The following is an 18783-nucleotide window of genomic DNA, read 5'->3' on the forward strand; positions in this document are numbered from 1 at the left end:
CTCTGTTTCTTATGCTTCTCTCTGTTCTTCACTTTTCCTCCCCTCCTCCTGTTCATCTACTCTTCTCTCTCTTGTTCCTGCTCTTCACTGCTCTTCTCACTTTCCTCTGCTCCTCACTCCTCTTCTCTCTTTTTTCCTGGCTCTTTACTCCGCTCATCTTCTATTTGTTTCCCTGGTTTCTTACCGCTCTTCTTTTTCTTTCCATGGCTCCTCGCCACCCTCGTTCCCCTGTTCCTCTTCTCCGCCTTACCCCTCTTCACTTCTCCTCCCTCCTCTGATCTTCAATACCATCCACCATTGATATCTTTGTTCTCTGTTGTCTGTTTCAGCTCTATGTACTGTATACCTCTATATAATGTGGTCACTGAATAATGTGTGGTGACTTGGGATGAGGGGTGAACAGGGGTGTTGCAGGATGGTGTTGCCCTTAATTTTCGTGATGCCAGGGTGTGGGCTTCCTCTGTGTCTATATGTCCTACCACCACCCCTCCCAAGAGTGATAGGGAGGAATAAAGGATTGTCCACAGCCGGAATTGTATTGAACTTGAAATAACTTGACTGCAGATTTTATGCAGGATGCAATTAACAACAGTCTTTACAATAGGACCGGAATTTAGGCTCCTCACAGGTTGGCTGGGACCTTGTAGGGAATAAGCTTTGTATCCTTGCTTTATGCTGTTCCACTGAATTTAGGGGTAGGTTTGAGGTTCAGTAGTCATGTAGGATTTTAGGATGCAGTTGGGTAAACTCACGGTTAGCAAGATGCTGAAGAGATAGGCTTCAGGCCTAATTAGTCTTGTAGGTTTGCACAGAGCTGTGTTCTCTATGTTAGTCCGGAACCCAAGAGAGAGATCATGGGATACAGCGCCCTTATATGTCAAGGGGCAGGCTCAAAGCTTATTGGTTCCCCCAACCTGTCAGTCCTATTACAAAGGATTATGGTGCTAACACATGACCTTGACCCCTAGCATAATACAATTATTAGAGATCACATGACCTAAGGTCCTGTACGTTACTTACACTACATTATAATGTATTAAATATGTACAATTTTAAGAACATTAGGAGACAAATAGGGGTTGTCCCACCAGGAGAGCCCTATCAGCATGAGGAACTCTGACTATGGGGACTTATAATAAAATGTACAGGACCGAGTCCAGTACCGGGACACCACAAATGTCCAGACAAAAGATCCACACCATTACATCCAGTGATTACAGGTGATGTCTTCTCTATTCTTGTAGTCATTTGTTTTCTCTATTCTTCTCTGTCTGGGCCAAGACCATCTTGAAAACAACTTCCAGCCATGACTTTTGTCTGCCACCCCCAATGCCCCCTCTCTTAGCCCACAGCAATAATACCAACTTTGTGTCCCACAGTAATGTGCCCCTTTTCGAGTCCCATACAATAAAAGTATCCAGTATGCCCCAATAGATAAGATAGCAGTAAGCCTTTTCCGACAGTCCAAAGTGTAATCGGTCGGCACTGTAGTAGATGTGGGTGCACGTGGATTAAGAATATCCAATAGAGTAAATCCCGGCACTCTCAATTGCTGAAAATGAAGATTCTTTATTCAAGCATTTCACTGCAAACACTTTATCAGCAGACGTTCCGGTGTAAGCTTTTATCAACTGCATAAGCAACACATGGAACTGGCGCACTTTATAAGTCAGATATAATACACATCATCATTGCTCCCATGTTGACCTGCTCCCTCTGACCAAAACAAAAACAAACAACACGTGGCTAACTTAATGGATGAGACGGTGCAGATACAATACGGGAAGCGGCATCTCATATCGGGTGCTGCAGCTGTGGAGCAAGAAAGGAATGCAATGGTAAGGAGAGGGAATCATACTGCATGGCATATTACTGTAGCAAACTGGAGAGCTCATATTCTCGATTTAACCCTCTTGGTTCCAGGGTACCCAACTTGTGGATCCAATAGGCTTCTTTACGAGCCAGAAGTTTTCTGACAGACTACTGTGATTGAGGTTTCCTGCTGCTTCATAAATCTAATGAGCAGTAATACCTGCTCCCCCCCTTCACATCACTGGTCAAGTACTGAACAGATAATAGGCGAGGGGGCTGAGGGAGGGGAGCTTTCTGCATTCGTAGCCTGTGACGTGATGTAACAGCTTAAAAGCTAGACAACACACCCGAGATGAAAGATCTTAGCCGTTTGGCTAATACCATTATATTAGTAGGTTGCATTATTGTACTTTTTGACATCATAAACAAGTTGTTTCTTTTGCTGGTCAACCCCTTTTATATCCTATATTTGTTTAATTAGGGAGTTTAGGAAAGTTAAAAAAAATAGAATAGATAAGTAAGCAGAAACAGAACCCAAAAACATAACACAAAATTATACGTAAAAAAAAAAAAAATTTCACCTAGGACCATAATAAAATTAAATACAACCCAGTTGTATTTTTGTGATTGTGGAAAGTTGTCCTCAATGTTGTCCCCCATAGGGAGACTTGTGGTTGTCTTGGTTGGGGAAATTCCGTATTTTGACTGCATGCTAAAGTTGCCATGTCTCCCACAACAAAGAGGGTATCTTGAAATTATTTTACATGTCGAATAATTCTACTTCTATAAATTTTATGAAATTAGTTTCCGTTCCGTAATTACTATGCGCTGTAATGATCCACTGACTCGGTTTATTACTCTTTTTGATGTTGTGTAATTTGCTACTTTTGTCCTCCCATTTTATGTGCATGTTTCGTGTTTGTCGTTCCTCGTATTGTTCCCTTCTTTACGAAATCTTTCCCCGCTGTGCTTTCATTGCATGGTTTACATATTTTTTAGGGTGGGTTTCCTTTTCATTACTTGAGTGTTTTTATTAGTATTTGGGTATGTTTGCAATTTCAAAAGCATGTTTCCATTAAGCGGAAATCTCCGCAAATAATGAAAATATTTAGAATTTTTTTCCTCTCTTTTTGATTAAAGATATTTGTTAGCCGACTTTGTGGATTTGTTTTTAATCCAAATGTGTTTTGTTTTCTGCCTGTTTTTTTTTTTTTTTTTACTATTCATTGTGATGTAAGTAGGTAAAAAAGAAAACATATAAAGAGAGTAATTTACGATGGACTAAAACTGGGTTAGAGGGCTACTGCTTTTGTGCTGTTTAATATGTTTATTATGTTAGTATCTCCAATAAACCTTTATTGGAGCTCATTCTGGGCCATTTTGGATAGGCCTGAGGCTTACCATCTACATTTCTTTTAGATCTGCCTATTGGGTTGTTTTAGGGATACTTTACAACTTCTAGAAAATGTCTGTTTCTATACATATTTCAGGGTTTGGACCAGGAGTGTACAAGTACAGTGATCCCTCAACTTACAATGGCCTCAACATACAATAGTTTCAACATACAATGGTCTTTTCTGGACCATTGTAAGTTGAAACCAGACTCAACATACAATGTATGGACAGTGCAGATCTGTAAAACGTGTGGAAGAACTGACCAATCAGAATGGGCATTCACTGGTAAAACCCCTGTATTACTGAAGTGCATGCACTGACTGGTGTCTGGTAGCACCCTCTACAGTACAGGGAGGTATTACATGTTCTGTACTCTTTACCTGTATTACTGAAGTGTATGCACTGACTGGTGTCTGGTAGCGCCCCCTAAAGTACAGGGAGGTATTACATGTTCTGTACACTTTACCTGTGCCAGGGTTACCTGCCCCTTTGGACACCAGGTGAAGGAGACTCCATGTTACTTTTTTAGGACATTGCATGTACTGTACAGGACCCTGAAGAAGCTTCTGTCCTCTACATAGACCAGTGTTTCCCAAGCAGGGTGCCCCAAGCTGTTGCAAAACTACAACTCCCAGCATGCCCGGACAGCCTTTGGCTGTCTGGGCACGCTGGGAGTTGTAGTTTTGCAACAGCTGGAGGCTCCCTGCTTGGGAAACACAGACATAGACCATGATTACAGCTCCCCGCAGATCTTTATTACTTTTCTATGTAAGGATTTGCTTTATCTGTATTAGTTATCTACTTATTTTTGTTTAATCCTCACTTTTTCCTATTTTTGGATAGTGTTGCTCGCGAATATTCGCAATTCGAATATTATTCGCGAATATCGCATATTCGCGAATTCGCGAATATAGCGCTATATATTCGTAATTACAAATATTCGTTTTTTTTTTTTGTTGTTTTTTTCTTCACAGTACACATCACAGTGATCACCCCTCTCTGCTTCCAGCTTGTGTGGTGTAAAGAAGGCTGTAATACTACTGTGTGAGACTGGCGTGCAAAATTCGCATATGCTAATTTTCGCATATGCGAATTTCAACATGTTACTTTTCGCATACGCGAAAATAAAACGAGAATATAACGTATAACGAATATGCGAATATTCGCGAATATATGACGAATATTCGTCCATATATTCGCGAATATTCGCGAATTCGAATATGGCCTATGCCGCTCAACACTATTTTTGGATGACATTTTGGTGCCTTTAGAACCAATTACCAGGTTTCCATAGAGTTCTGGTCTCAACATACAATGGTTTCAACATACAATGGCCGTCCTGGAACCAATTAATATTGTAACATGAGGGACCACTGTATATGGAACGCAATATGTGTACTAGGTTATGCGTCTCAACCGGATATGGAAAAATCACCTCAGCATCAAAGATCAAATTATAGTTAGACACAACTTAAAAAGTTCTATTAAAATCCACCAATTACAGAAAGTGTCTGTGTATGACAACACCAAACAAAAAATAATCATAAAAATGGTCATCACCATTAGCAACCATGCATAATGAGGCCCTGCTGGGCCCTGCCATCCCCAAATGCAATAATGGAGTAATATACAGAACCGCCGACGCGTTTCTACCACCTAGTAGACGGTGGTTTCATCAGGGAGGTGTTAAATGTAATTGAGCATGATACATAACAGTTTCTTGAACTTTTGGTATATGCAGCATATATGCCCCCTGTCAACAAAACATGCAATGTAGTAGGACTACTAGTAAGGGCTCAATTGATCCCGTAAGGAAAAGAAGGCTCCACTCCCGTGTCCTGTAAGAAAAAGATTGAGGGCAAGTGTCCGTGGCTGCTTCTCACACGGTTAGTTGTCTCAAGATGCGGGCACAGCGTTACCTGCAGTTGCGCAGGGAGCCAGATCTCAGTCCAGCTCAACTCGCCTAGTGTAGCGAGATGCCGGCGTCTGTCCAGAAGGTTAAACAGATTTGTAAATTACTTCTATTAAAAAAAAATCTTCATCCTTCCAGTACTTATTAGCTGCTGAATACTACAGAGGAAATTATTTTCTTTTTGGAACACAGAGCTCTCTGCTGACATCATGACCACAGTGCTCTCTGCTGACATCTCTGTCCATTTTAGGAACTGTCCAGAGCAGCATATGTTTGCTATGGAGATTTTCTCCTACTCTGGACAGTTCCTAAAATGGACAGATATGTCAGCAGAGAGCACTGTGGTCATGATGTCAGCAGAGAGCTCTGTGTTCCAAAAAGAAAATATTTTCCTCTGTAGTATTAAGCAGCTAATAAGTACTGGAAGGATTAAGATTATTTAATAGACGTAATTTACAATTTTGTTTAACTTTCTGGCACCAGTTGATTTAAAAGAAAGAAAGTTTTCCATCAGAGTACCCCTTTAAGATTTGAAGGATTCTATGCCAATATTAAACTATTATTGACCAAACTAAGAGGGGTCTACTATTGAAACTTGAAAACCCCTTGACAGATTTGTCTCAAATATAACATACAAAAAAGTGCTGCCCTATTGATATGGTCTTGCAGATGACTTTACTAGGTGAACATTGCCCCCAGCATTAAATTCTAACCAAAGTACTAATGCAACAAAAATTTCTACAAAAGTAAAAAAGTTAGGTGCCTAAAACGTCAAATAAAATCACCAAAAAATATGCGTAATCCCACTACCTATAATCATACAAGTTCGAATATACTATATACAGCAAGAATCATGTGGTCGATTGCATTTAGCTAGTAGTGTTGAGCGGCATAGGCCATATTCGAATTCGCGAATATTCGCGAATATATGGACGAATATTCGTCATATATTCGCGAATATTCCCGAATATTCGCATATTCGTTACATTCCCGTTTTATTTTCGCATACACGGAAAATTCGTGTATGCGAAAATGAACATATACGAAAATTAGCATATGCGAAATTAGCATGCGTGAAAATTCGCATATGCCAATATTCGCATATGCTAATTTTCGCATACGCAAATTTTTCATGTATGCGAAAATAAAACGGGAATGTAACGAATATGCGAATATTTGCGAATATATGGCGAATATTCGTCCATATATTCGCGAATATTCGCGAATTCGAATATGGCCTATGCCGCTCAACACTAGTGCTATGCGCCACTCCCGACACATTTCTATCACAATATGTGATGTCGTCAGGGGAGAATAACTCATAGCACAATATCAATAAAAATGGCTATATAAAATAAGATAACCAAGAAGATAACAATTAAAGAGCACCCATGATGATACATGGTGTGAGTAGGTTTATACCCCACAACACCTAGATCCCTCGGTGCTATTAAACTGTGAGTTAAAAATGACAGCTCTAACTTACACTACATATCAGATGGATATGACAAATCATAGCAACCTGAGGGTATACAGAGTAGTGTTGCTCGCGAATATTCGCAATTCGAATATTATTCGCGAATATTTTCACGAATATAGCGCTATATATTCGTAATTACGAATATTCGTTTTTTTTTTCCTTCACAGTACACATCACAGTGATCATCCCTCTCTGCTTCCAGCTTGTGTGGTGTAAAGAAGGCTGTAATACTACTGTGTGAGACTGGCGTGCGAAAATTCGCATATGCACATTTTCGCATATGTGAATTTTCCCATATGTTAATTTTCGCATACGTGTATTTTCGCATACGCGAAAATAAAACGAGGTTATAACGAATATGCGAATATTCGCGAATATATGACGAATATTCGTCCATATATTCGCGAATATTCGCGAATTCGAATATGGCCTATGCCGCTCAACACTAATACAGAGATGGCAGTCATCCTAAGGGTACAGCCGATGTCGAAGCAGCCGATAAGTGGACGGTTCCCTGCATGTGAGTCTATATCTTTAATATGAGACAGTCATCTGGACTGCAGTGCACATATATAGCCAACCCCGACTGAACCCTCCGGAGGACTGCAGTCTCTGTCAGAGGGATAGCTAGAATCCACAGGGCGCCAATGCAAAAAATTGTCTCTGGGACAATAATCATTATAACCCAGCCAGATACTGTACCCCCTGAATATAACTCTGCCACACATTGTATCTTCTGCTAGGCAGAATCTCCCCCCTGTACTGCCCTCCTTCAGACCCCTAAGGGCTCGTCCACACTGCAGACATTCAGCCAGCTGAATGTCCGTTTATAGCAGATGCCGCCAAAGTCATCGGTGGTAAAACAGTGCGGACGTGCGCCATCTCATAGATGGCAATGCAATCCGGTGGAAATCAGCCCAAAGAATGAACAATGTTCATTCTTTGGGCAGACGTCGATTCCGCTGCGGCGATTCCGCACTATGCACAGAGCAGCAGAATCCTATTGAAAACAATGGGGGAGATTTATCAAAACCTGTCCAGAGGAAAAGTTGCTGAGTTGCCCATAGCAACCAATCAGATCGCTTCTTTCATTATTAACAAGGCCTCTGCAAAATGAAAGAAGCGATCTGATTGGTTGCTATGGGCAACTCAGCAACTTTTCCTCTAGACAGGTTTTTTCTGTCAACAGAATGTCCCCAGTGTGAACGAGACCTAAGTGCCCCCAGACCCCTTAGTACTGTTTCAGACCCATCTCTCCTCCTTCAGACCCCCAAGTCCCCCCAGACTTCTCTGCCCCCCCCCCATCATCCTTCTTAACCCTTTTTGCCCCCCAAGACCCCTTCAGTCATGCTCCTTCACACTTTTCTGCCCCCCCAGCCCCCTGCACCCATCCCCCCAGTCATCCTCCTTTACACTTTTATACCTCCCCAGCCCCCTTCTTATCTACACCCCCACTTTTAGTCATGCTCCTTCACATTTTTACTGGTGTCATTTTAAGGAACATATGACTTTTTAATTGCAAGTTTTTGGGAGACAGATTAGCAAAATACTGCAATTTTTGCATTATTTATCTATTTATTCATTCATTTGTTTTTACAGTGTTCACTGTGCGGGATAAATTATTATATGGAATATACCGTGGCCAGTTTCCATGTTGTTTTTCTTTTATTTCTTGATTTGTGTTTTGAAAGGCATCAAATTACAGATTAGACATTCTTATAATATGTCAACAAAAGTTAGATTTTATTTCCATCATTTACACTTTCAAAATAACAGAAAACAAAAAAATGGCGTCTGCAAAAGTTTGGGCACCCTGCAGAGTTAATATCTTGTACTGCCCCCTTTGGCAAGTATCACAGCTTGTAAACGAGTCTTTCAATTCTTGTTTGAGGTATCTTTGCCCATTCTTCCTTACAAAAGTCTTCCAGTTCTTTGAGATTTCTGGGCTGTCTGTCACGCACTGCTCTTTTAAGGTCTATCCATAGATTTTCAATTATGTTGAGGTCAGGAGATTGTGAAGGCCATGGCAAAACCTTCAGTTTACGCCTCTTGATGTAATCCCCCGTGAATTTCGAGGTGTGTTTATGATCATTATCCATTTGTAGAAGCCATCCTCTCTTTAACTTCAGCTTTTTCACAGATGGCATCAAGTTAGCATCCATAATTTGCTGAAATTTTATTGAATCCATTTTTCCTTCTACTTGTGAGATGTTCCCTGTGCCACTGGCTGCAATACAACCCCAAAGCATGATTGTTCCACCCACATGCTGAACAGTTGGACAGAGGTTCTTTTCATTAAATTCTGTTCCCCTTCTTCTCCAAACGTACCTTTGCTCATTCCGGCCAAAAAGTTCAATTTTAACCTCATCAGTCCACAGAACTTGTTTCCAAAATGCATCAGGCTTTCAGTCTGTATGTTCATTTGCAAAGTTCAAACGCTGATTTTTGTGGTGAGGACGTAGAAGAGGTTTTCTTCTGATGACTCTTCCATGAAGACCATATTTGTACAAGTATCTCTTTAAAGTGGAATAGTGTACCACAACTCCAGTGTCTGCCAGATCTTTCTGGAGGGATTGTGCAGTCAAATGTGGGTTTTGAATTGTTTTTCTCACAATCCTGCTAGCTGTTCTGTCTGGTATTTTTCTTGGTCTTCCAGATCTTGCTTTAACTTCCACTGTTCCTGATGACTGCCATTTCTTAATTACATTCTGAACAGAGGATATTGACATCTGAAAGCATTTTGCTATCTTCTTATAGCCTTCTCCAGCTTTGTGAGCTTCAAATATTTTCACTTTCAGATTTCTAGACAACTGCTTAAAAGAACCCATGGTGCTGATTGTTGGGGCAAGGTCAGATGAGTCTGGGCATTTAAAACCTTTGAGATTGACATCACCTGGTCTTCCCAGATGATGATTGAGAACAATACATGACACTGGCAGGTCTCAGCTTTGCAAAGGGGGCAGTGCATGCTATAAATTCTGCAGGGTGCCCAAACTTTTGCAGATGCCATTTTTTTGTTTTTTATTATTTTGAAAGTGTAAATGATGGAAATAAAATCTAACTTTTGATGACATATTATAAAAATGTCCAATCTGTAATTTGATGCCTTTTGGAGATTTTTCCATCTTTCCTTGGCCTCTTTATGCACATTAATACAAATTTTTACCTGGGGTGCCCAAACCTTTGATTCCCACTGTATATAAATAAAAAAAATAAAAATTTCAGAATACAAAACACAAATCAAGACATAAAAGAGAAACAACATAGAAAGTGCCCACGGTAGATATCCAGAGACTCAGAACACGGGTCGTGGAAAAGCACATATACAATACACTAAAATAAATGGTATAGCTAAATAATGCACATATACGGTACACAAACCTGTGTATACATTTCAAATTCATGCTGTATATACACAATACACACATACAAAGAATCACATACACAGACATTTCCCACACTGTATTTCTAGTCTATTTATTCTCTAGTTATCTATCTCACACAGTGGTCCCTCAAATTACAATATTAATCGGTTCCAGAACAACCATTGTATGTTGAATCCATTGTATGTTGAATCCATTGTATGTTGAGACCATAACTCTATGAAAACCTGGTAATTGGTTCTGAAGCCACCAAAATGTCATCCAAAAATAGGAAAAAGTGAGAATTAAAGAAAAATAAGTAGATAACTAAAATATATAAAGCAAATCCTTACATATAAAAGTAATAAAGATCTGCCCAGAGCTGTAATCACTGTCTATTTCAGTGTTTCCCAACCAGAGTGCCCCCAGCTGTTGCAAAACTATAACTCCCAGCATGCCCGGACAGCCAAAGGCTGTCCGGGCATGCTGGAAGTTGTAGTTTTGCAACAGCTGGAGGCACCCTCGTTGGAAAACACTGGTCTATGTAGAGGACAGGAGTTTTTTCAGGGTCTTGTACAGTACACGCAAAAATAAAATGGAGCCGTCCTTACTTGGTGTCCAAAGGAGCAGCTAACTGTGGCACAGGTAAAGAGTACAGAACATGTAATACCTCCCTGTACTGTAGGGGGGGCTACCAGACACCAGTCAGTGCATGCACTTCAGTAATACAGGTAAAGAGTACAGAACATGTAATACCTCCCTGTACTGTAGGGGGTGCTACCAGACACCAGTCAGTGCATGCACTTCAGTAATACAGGTAAAGAGTACAGAACATGTAATACCTCCCTGTACTGTAGGGGGTGCTACTAGACACCAGTCAGTGCATGCACTTCAGTAATACAGGTAAAGAGTACAGAACATGTAATACCTCCCTGTACTGTAGGGGGTGCTATCAGGCACCAGTCAGTGCATGCACTTCAGTAATACAGGGAATTTACCAGTAAATTGCCCATTCTGATTGGTCGGTTCTTTCAGCCATTGACACGTTTTGCAGATCTGGACTGTCTGTACATTGTATGTTGAGTCTGGTTTCAAGTTACAATGGTCCAGAAAAGACCATCGTATGATGAAACTATTGTAAATTGAGGGATCACTGCACTATGAATTTATTCCATAAAGAATAACGGAGACCCACAGGCACTGACAAAATACCTGTTCAAGTCATAACAACACGAATCTAATCTGCGCCAAACCCAGGAAATCCCTTCCATTCTTTGCCACAGCCAATGAGAACGGACCCCCCGTCTTTAAGTTACACCTTGGAAGTAATAATGGGATTATTCTTCAGAGAGATTTTACAATTGCTCCATAATTTACACATTTTATTAATAAAAAAAAAAAAAAGAGCACGAAAATGAGACTTCAATACGACATTCCGAAAATTGCCTTTAAAACTCGCCTATAGCAATGAGCTTCCTTTGAAACCTATAAAGTACCGGAGCATAAAAAAGTATTTGCCTCCAAGTCAAGGAACATTCCTGAGGCATGTGCCGGCCTGTATCCTCCATCACGCGGGCTCTGGCCTCGGGGGCGGCGAACCGTTCTTGAAGTAGCAATCATCCTTAATGAGAGGTTTCCCCGGAACATTCTGGCGTGGTGGAATATTCTCTGGATACCATCCCTACGGAAAAACGCTGGGAGATCACAGGGGGACTGCTGGGAGTTATCGTTCGCCTGTCGTCTCTGGCTTTTAGCTGCTATTTATTTTTTTATCAACTGGTGCCAGAAAGTTAGACAGATTTGTAAATTACTTATATTAAAAAATCTTAATCCTTCCAGTACTTATTAGCCGCTGAATACTACAGAGGAAATTCTTTTCTTTTCGGAACACAGAGCTCTCTGCTGACATCACGAGCACAGTGCTCTCTGCTGACATCATGACCACAGTGCTCTCTGCTGACATCTCTGTCCATTTTAGGAACTGTCCAGAGCAGCAAATGTTTTCTATGGGGATTTTCTCCTACTCTGGACAGTTCTTAAAATGGACAGAGGTGTCAGCAGAGAGCACTGTGCTCTTGATGTCAGCAGAGAGCTGTGTGTTCCAAAAAGAAAAGAATTTCCTTTGCAGTATTCAGCAGCTAATAAGTACTGGAAGGATTAAGATTTCTTTAATAGAAGTCATTTACAAATCTGTTTAAAGGGGTACTCCTCCCCTAGACATCTTATCCCCTATCCAAAGGATAGGGGATAAGATGTCAGATTGCCGCAGTCCCACTGCTGGGGACCCCCGAGATCGCCGCTGCGGCACCCCGCTATCATTACTGCACAGAGCGAATTCACTCTGTCTGTAATGACGGGCACTACAGGGGCTGGAGCATCGTTACGTCATGGCTCCGCCCCTTGTGATGTCACAGCCCGCCCCCTCAATACAAGTCTATGGGAGGGGGCGTGGCGGTCATCACGCCCCCTGCCATAGACTTGCATTAAGGTGGCGGGCTGTGATGTCACGAGGGGCGGAGCCATGACGTAACAATGCTGCGTCCCCTGTATTGCCCGTCATTACACACAGAGCGAACTTGCTCTGAGCAGTAATGACAGCGGGGTGCCGCAGCGGCGATCCCGGGGGTCCCCAGCAGTGGGACCTCGGCAATCTGACATCTTATCCCCTATCCTTTGGATAGGGGATAAGATGTCTAGGGGAGGAGTACCACTTTAACTTTTTGGCACAATGAAACAAGGAAAAAAACTAAACTTACCATTTGCTCTGACACTTGAAATTTAGCTCTGTCTCCTCCCATTTTTCTTGATCATCTCTGAGATGGATCTTTACCTTGATCAGAGTCCCCTGTGGTAAATCCAGAGGATTGGACAGGATTTGGATATATAAGATCCCAAAGCTGTCAATGTATATAAGAGCAAAAACCAAGTCATTTAAGGCTGGGTTCACACCACGTTTTGTAACTACGTTTCCCGTATACGGCTGGGAGGAGGGGGCGGGGCTTAATCGCGGTGCCCGCACTCAGCCGTATAGGTGAACCGTATTTAATGTATGTTTATGAGCCGACCGGAGTGAACCGCAGCCTCCGGTCGGCTGCATGCTATTTCCCGACCGCAGGCAAAAACGTGGTCGACTGCGTTTTTGCCTACGGTCAGGAAACCGCATACGGCCGAAAACGCAGCCGACCGGAGGCTGCAGTTCACTCCAGTCGGCTCATAGACGTGCATTAAATACGGTTCCCCTAGACGGCTGAGTGCGGGCGCCGCAATTAAGCCCCGCCCCCCTCCTCCAAGCCGTATACGGGAACCGTAGTTACAAAACGTGGTGTGAACCCAGCCTAAGAAGGGTTCTGTCACAACCACAGTGCTCTCTGCTGACACCTCTGTCCATTTTAGGAACTGTCCAGAACAACATATGTTTGCTATGGGGATTTTCTCCTGCTCTGGACAGTTCCCCACATGGACAGCAGAGAGCACTGTGGTCGTGACAGAAAAGAAATCTAAAAAGAAAAGAATTTCCTCTGTAATATACAGATGCTAATAAGTACTGGAAGGATCAAGATTTTTTTTAATAGAATTAATTAAAAAAATTGTTTCACTTTCTGACACCAGTTGATTTAAAGAAAATAGTTTTTCACCGGAGTACCCCTTTAAATTTACCAAAAAAGCACAATAGACTGGACAAACTGGATATACTAAGAGTGAGGAAAGAACAAAATATAAATAACCAATGTATGTGTGAATATTGTTCTCACCAAATGATAACATTGTCAAAAAAATACATAACATCAGAAGGATAATTCATGCCCCGGGGCAATCTGGTGTCCATTTTAAAGTGGTACTCCGCTGCTCAGCGTTTGGAACAAAATATTTTGAACACTTAGAGCCGGCGCCAGGAGCTCGTGACATCATAGCCCTGCCCCCTCATGATGTCACACCTCGTCCCCTGAATGCAAGTCTATGGGAGGGGGCATGACAGCCATCACGCCCCCACCCATAGACTTGCATTGAGGGGGCGGGGCACAACATCATGAGGGGGCGGGGCCATGACGTCACAAGCTCCTGGCGCCGGCTCGAAGCATTCGGAACATTTTGCATTCAGAAGCCTACATATTGATAGAGCGCGGGCACCTGTGCTATGTTTGGATATCCTCTTCTTTATTTGTCTGCATGTAGACCCTATATATTGTTTAACACTAGTGATGAGCGGTATTGGCCATATTTGAATTTGCGATATTTCGCGAACATATAGTCGAATATTCGTCCTATATTCGCGAATTTCACACATTCGTTATATTCACATATTCACGTATTCAAGAAAGAAAACAGTGAGGGGGTGGGCAACTTTGCTATTGGTTGCTAGGGATGTTGTTGGTAACCTCTGACAAGTGTATTTGCATCATTCTAATTGGCCCACAAGTGAAAAGAAGGAATATGCGCATATGCAGAAAAAAGCGAATATTCGTAATTTCGTAATATATAGCGAATATATTAGCAATATTTGCGAATTTGCGATATTCGCAATAAAAATTTGCAATGGGAATATTCGCGCCCAACATTATTTAACACATGTTGTGCATGTGATGCAGTAGGCCACATGGGTAGTAGTAGACTGTTGTGTTACTGAATATGTTATAGTGGAAGTTTTGTGCATGTATTTGCATATTGTGTATCTGGTGCGTCCACAGGGGACATTGCCTTGGTGACATAACCAGTTCTTATTTGTTTGTTGACCACTATTATCGACAGAAGTGAAAAGGCTGGGTGACAAAATATTGCCTATTGTGCTTTTGCGCTTGGCAACAAACCTGCATCCATCCTGTAAGATGGACTCGAGGACTCTGTCCTCCCGCAAAATCGGTAAGTATCTGTTCACAATGTTTTTGATACAGTGATCCCCAGACCTACGATACGATAATAGTAAAGCCCAAATTATCATCATTGTTGTTAACATAACTTAAAAATACTGTCTGTGTGTCCTCATCCCACCCTCCCCGACAAACACCGCCAGGACGTCATCAATGTAACGCCCATACCAGGCGATGTGTCAGAGAGAGGGGTTGTCTGGGGTGGAGATGCGGCTTTCTGTTGGCCAATGAGGGTGAAAATTTGGCCCCCATTGGACCAACCCTCGTCTGGAGGAAGAGAGACGCATCAAACATAAAAAGTTGTTGGGGAGTAAAAATTGTGTTACATCCAAAATATAGTGTTTTAAATCACAAGATAAATTACTGTATTTATCCATATAGTAATGTAACTCAAAGTGCTCTGTTGCTTGGTATACAGCTATACAAAGAGATTACATCAAAAGTAATCCAGGACATATCGGGACCCCATTGGAAATCATCTTCTATGATATTTAATAATGCCTTGGTGTCCCGAAAATATTCCGGAAATCTGGTGACTAAGGGCTGCAGTAGATTATCAAGCCAGGACGACAATCTTTCCATGGTGGACCCAATGCCCGCAACGATCGGCCTCAAGGGTGGAGGAAAGAAGTCTTTGTGCGATTTTGGAAGACAGTGAAATATGGGGCAAACAGGGTCCTTGACATACAAATAATCTTTTTGTTTCTCATTTAGAATTCCTAAACAAACCCCTTCTTCCAAAATCGCACAGAGCCTCCTTTGAATTTTACATGTTGGATCACTTTCTAAGATTTTATAGATTTCGCTATCATGTAACATTTTGAGAACTTCTCTGTGGTACTGACTTTTGTCCAATATAACCAAAAGTACCATAAATGCTATCATTTTAGCAGACCTTTAAATGGCGCATAACGCAGTTCCGATTTTCCTATGCATAACCAGCTACGTGGTAATTTAAACCTTTTTCTAAATTTTTATATGTTATCCATCATGGTTTCTTTGGAATATTACTACTCTCTCAAGATTCTATATTATGATAATTTGATTATTTACTACGAATATATTTTTATATCTTTAAACTTTTTTGAGGTGTGCATTTCCCGTATGTTCTCATGCACACACAAGCAGCATGTAACGTCAGCACTCTGGCCAGATACGCTGGCCGTGAACGCTCTCCTCCCATGTCCCCGCTGCCGGCGGGGCTGGGATTCACATCGCGGGACGCGCCTGCATGCAAGTTCCAGCCCGTCACTCACCTCCCTGGTCTTCCGTGTTCCCAGTCCCAACGTGCATGCCCTCACCTCCTAGGGCACTCGCGCGCTGGAGCTCTGTGATTTAAAGGGCCAGTACGCCCTAATTAGTGTCTTCACCTGTTCCTTCCCTATAAGTGTATGCACCTCCCCCTGCCCTGGGCCGGATCTTTGTTTCCCTTGTGCCTGAGAGAAAGCTACTGTGTTCCTGATTATCTGTGTACCAGATCCTTGCTCCATGACCTGACCCTGCTACTGTGCTGCCTGCCCTGACCATCAGCTATCCTGACCACGTCTTGTCTTTATCCTACTGTACCATGCTACATCGCAGCAACCTGTGTGGATGAGTCTTGCCAGGGGTAGTGACCTGGGTGCCGCCTGCCACAACAAGACCATCCCGCTTTGCGGCGGACTCTGGTGAAAACCAGTGGCACCTTAGACTCCGCTCCCTGGCATGGCTCACGTCATCATCCACGCAAGCCCAGAGGCTCCATCACCTGCCGTGACCCTTACACAGTATTTTCCCTCTGTGTGCGGCATTTGCCTTCTTATGTGGTTTGATGTTTCATTTCGGCGCACATTGAGTTAGCTACCGTAAATGGGTGTGCACGAGGCGAGATACACAGGTGTCTGCTCGTTCACAATATGATTAGGAGGCAGCACCATTACAGACTAGTATTATTTATTCGTCACTTAAAGGGGTACTCCGCCCCTAGACATCTTATCCCCTATCCAAAGGATAGGGCATAAGATGTCAGATCGCTGGGGTCCCGCTGATGGGGACCCCCGGTATCTCAGCTGTGGCACCCCGCTATCATTACTGCACAGAGCAGACTCGCTCAGTGCGTAATGACGGGCAATACAGGGGCCGGAGCATTGTTACATCACTGCTCCGCCCCCTCCCATAGACTTGAATTAAGAGGGCGGGCCATGACGTCACGAGGGGCGGAGCCATGATGTCACAATGCCCCGGCCCCTGTATCGCTGGTCATTTCGCACGGAGCGAGTCTGCTCTGTGCAGTAATGATAGCGGGGTGCCGCAGCCGATCAGCGGGACCCCGGCGATCTGACATCTTATCCCCGATCCTTAGGATAGGGGATAAGATGTCTGGGGGCGGAGTACCCTTTTAAGGTCTATTTTCTTTATACCTTGATTAAGGCTTTATGAAATGCGTCGTTTGGTTTTACTAGCACTGCCTTTGTGATTTGACCTATAGATTAAATAAAGAAGTTTCTTTTATGTCACACTCCGGAGTGCCGGACTTTTCGTTGGGATTTTCCCACTGCTCCGCTATCTATTTATTTTTTATTTATTCGATGTTAGCACAAAATGTGAAAAAAAGGTGAAAGGGTCTGAAAACTTTCCGAATGTAAAGAAAATATTATATAAGTCGTTATCTAGAAATGTTTTTGAATAACTCTTTTTCTAATGTCTAATTTTTTCTCAATGTCTCCGGTCACCTCTTAAGCTCATAGCAACATTTTTCAATATTTATCACAAACCGTGGACGCCTCAATGATTGAACGTTATAGGATCTGCCTGAAGTGTATTCCCTGAAGGGAAAAACGGACGGTTCACAAGCTTTTTCCAGGGAACTTTATGTGTGTCTCAGACTGGCTAACCTTTAAATCCGTCACAGCATCAGAAAACACCTTATTGTATTGCCTGATGGGTTTCTCATGCCTTAAACAATTAATGATAGTAAAAGCCAAGATCTTTTTTTATATAATTTTTTAATTTAATTTTTTTTTCCTTTTCCTAAAGTACAATTTCTGATGTTGTTCAATCAAAAATTATTATTTGATCTGTTTATTACTAGATTTTATTTTTTAAATATGGTTTCTTTCCATACTTTTAGATGGAATAATAAATGTTTCAGCAATGCTGCCATAATGAAATTATTGTACAAACTGTTCCGAATGCTGGAGCCGGCACCGGGAGCTTGTGACGCCATAGCCCTGCCCCCTCATGATGTCACACCCCACCCCCTCAATGCAAGTCTATGGGAGGGGGCGTGACAGCCGTCACGCCCCCCTCCCATAGACTTGCATTGAGGGGGCCAGGCGTGACGTTGTGATGGGGCGGGGCTATGACATCACGAGCTCCCGGTGCCTGCTCCAGCGTTCGGAACAGTTTGTTCCAAAAGCTGAGCAGTGGAGTACTCCTTTAAGGCTTTATATACACAATAGTGTGAATTGGCATTGGCAAACACACTCACAACATTGTTCCCTCAACCAATATTTTCTGGTCTAGGATTGTCAATATGTTAACCTTTTAAGGACGCCGGGCGTATGCCGCTTGCTGTTTGGGGACCGGACCGGGATGCCTGCTGAAATCATTCAGCAGGCATCCCGGCACATTGCCGAGAGGGGTCCTGAGACCTCCCCATGTCGGCGATCGCAGAAAATCGCATGTCAATTCAGACATGTGATTTTTAGTGTTGCTCGCGAATATTCGCAACTCGAATTTTATTCGCGAATTCGCGAATATTCGCGAATATAGCGCTATATATTCGTAATTACGAATATTCGTTTTTTTTTTTTTTTTTTTACAGTACACATCACAGTGATCACCCCTCTCTACTTCCAGCTTATGTGGTGTAAGAAGGCTCTAATACTACTGTGTGAGACTGGTGCGCATATGCGAAAATTTGCATATGCTAATTTTCGCATGTGCGAACTTTCGCTTCTACTAATTTTTGTTTAT

The sequence above is a fragment of the Hyla sarda genome, chromosome 4, assembly GCF_029499605.1.
Source record: "Hyla sarda isolate aHylSar1 chromosome 4, aHylSar1.hap1, whole genome shotgun sequence".
In the NCBI taxonomy this organism is placed as follows: domain Eukaryota; kingdom Metazoa; phylum Chordata; class Amphibia; order Anura; family Hylidae; genus Hyla; species Hyla sarda.